This window comes from Ranitomeya variabilis, chromosome 4 (assembly GCF_051348905.1).
Source record: "Ranitomeya variabilis isolate aRanVar5 chromosome 4, aRanVar5.hap1, whole genome shotgun sequence".
NCBI lineage: Eukaryota > Metazoa > Chordata > Amphibia > Anura > Dendrobatidae > Ranitomeya > Ranitomeya variabilis.
Window position 1 is genome coordinate 659,484,377 of NC_135235.1, and position 2,759 is coordinate 659,487,135.

General features: G+C 45.1%; 1 pseudogene; it reads right to left on the reverse strand.

The window, feature by feature from the left end:
- Nucleotides 1–850: 850 nt before the first annotated feature.
- Nucleotides 851–1,579, reverse strand: LOC143767052 (septin-10 pseudogene; annotated as a pseudogene).
- Nucleotides 1,580–2,759: the final 1,180 nt, after the last annotated feature.

A 2,759-nucleotide genomic window follows, 5' to 3' on the forward strand; every position in this document is an offset into this window, starting at 1 on the left:
GAGAAAAGCGCAGGCGCCGGCTCATTTCAAAACAGCGCTGAAGAGGCGGCGCCAAGAAGATTTGAGTGATGGCTGTGTGGCGTCTGCAGCAGGGGGGAAAGGCCTGCCTCCTTGACTGAATAAAAGGTATTTAGGACAAATTACAAAACTGATTATTTCGGCAGTTACAGCACCCAGAACTAAAAGAGCCACCTTGTCACAATGCAGCATTACTGCTGCACAAGGTGGCTCTTTTAGTTTCAAATGCCTGGGGGGGGGAGTGACAGGTTCCCTTTAATAAACATGAAGCAGTATCAGAGCTCCTACAAGGACAAGCATTTGTAAGAGTTTCCAACACCAGCTTGAAAAAGGATCGCAAAACGTTCATGTGATTAGATGAAGCTGATATGATATGAGCAGGCGTGCATTCTCTTTTCATTCTTTACAACACAAACATAATCTCACTAGCCCTGATACCTGGTAACCCTTTTATTAAGCCATCGGGCTGCTTACACTTGTGAAGCTCAATCATACCAAAGGAAAAGACAAGACTGCTGGATTGCAGCATTGTAACAAGCCTGTTAAACATTCAGATATGTTTATATGGAACAGTTTTTTTTTTTATAAAAGTGGGTAGTGTCATGATGCTGTTGAAGGATATGCTGGGGCTAGGTGCTCCTTCCCTATCGCTAAAGCTAGGGGCGCCCTAGATATCCCTGCTCCCTGGATTACTTCTGATGGTGAAGACGCCAGGGCCATGTGCCTTGCTGAGCTCATCAGCCCTTATCTGTCATCTCCCCCAACCAGGGAAGTGGGGAGTTATAGTGTATAAGAATACACAAACCTGACTGACAAGGGAACATGTACAGGGCTAAACTGGAACTACAGCTGGAAACTGGTAGATTTGCACCCCATTTCTCACCAGCTCTCTCAGCTTTGTTTTGAACTTCTGTAACTTACTTTGAGATCACATCTGCTTTAGCAATGACAGGTATGATAACCTTGCTTTCTAACTTCTTCATGGCTATGAGATCAAGAGACTCGAGGGAATGTCCAGTGGGATTGCTAAAGTAAAGGCACACATGAATGCCAGTGTTGTGATATTTGTAAAAACAATCTTCAATTCTTCTTTTAAATAGGCGTCAAGCTGAGTGTCAATATAGTCAATGGGTATGTAGCTGTCTTCTTTGTTTATCTGGTCCCCAAAGACCACCGTATACACAATAGTCAACTTCAAGCTCACCTTGCTCTCAAGGATGTAATATGTTTGCGCTTTTAACTTGACAGAATGCTCAAAATGACTGAATTCTTTTTCTTCAAAATTGATATTGAACAGGGTGTTGATCAGTTTTGAACTGCCAATCCCAGTCTCCCCTATACATAAAATATTGAAGAAAACGCCTTCATAGACTGATCTATTAACCAGGTGATTCAGTAAACTATCAAACCCCACATAACCGGAGAAAGGTAATATACGAAGATTTTCATTTTTACTACCATCTCCGGAATAGTTTTCTGAAGGGATTTTCAGGATCCTCATTCTAAAATTGGGTTGGCAAAGCAGATGCTTTGCTTTGGAAAGATCAGGAGAAGCGTCCATAACTTATGGAGCCGAAGCTCTATTGTTAGGTGCCATCAGTACAAAACGTACAAGTGAAGTGCAATGAAATACATGAATGTGCAAAGGTACAGTGGGTGCGGAAAGTCTTCAGACCCCTTTAAATTTTTCACTCCTTGTTTCATTGCAGCCATTTGGTAAATTCAAAAAAGTTCATTTTTTCTCATTAATGTACACTCTGCACTCCATGTTGACTGAAAAAATACAAATAAAGAAATTTTTGCAAATTTATTAAAAAAGTTAAACTGAAATATCACATGGTCAAGTATTCAGACCCTTTGCTCAGTATCTATATATATAATTGTCTAAGGATCACTTCCGTCTGTCTGTCTCGGATATTCATTGGTCGCAGCCAGCCAGTGGGCGTAGACAAAAGGGCAGGGAGGCCAGGAAGTATGCAGAGCGAGTCCCCGCCCACTCCGTACAGGCCCGGCCAGAGGCGCTGCAAAGGGGCTGCGACCAATGGATATATACTCACCTTCTGTCCGCGGCTGTCAACGCCGCATGTGCTGCGCTGTTTTCTGCTGTCGCGGCCATCATCACTGACCACGGCCGCTAATTTAGTCCCCAGCTGTCACCGCCGCATGTGCTGCGCTGTTTCTGCGGCACCCCAGTGTCTTGGTCGTCGCAGTGATGTCATGATCCTTTTCAAGGGAGAAGTGATGTCATGTCTGAAGGCAATGAAAGACAACCACATTCAGGTATTACACACATGCAACATGTTCACACTCCAGACCAGAAGGGGGAGCTCTAAGCCTGTTTAGGGTGAACTCCCCTATTCAACATCCTGATCTGGAGGGAAAAGGGGTTCAGAGTTCAGTTCCTGTCAGGCAGAGAGAAGGAGAGGAGCTCTGCTGGCATGAAGTGCTGCAACTCCTGGGAAAAGACACTAAAAGGTGAACATACTGCAGAGAGTGTGCAGGAAAGCAGAGCACAGGAGAGGAATACCAGAGGGAGATCAGCCAGGAACAAGCTGCTCCTTTCTGAGGCGCAGAAGCCGGTAGCCAGAAACACCGAGGGAGTAACTGTCTCCAAGCCTTGCTCCAGAGACTGGCAGGACAGTCAATTCCAAGTTGGCTGCCCAACCTTAATACCTAAGAAGACACAGTGGCAACTTGTGGGGGCCGGGGCGTCTCTAGGGTCCCTATAAAAAGCCTCAGGG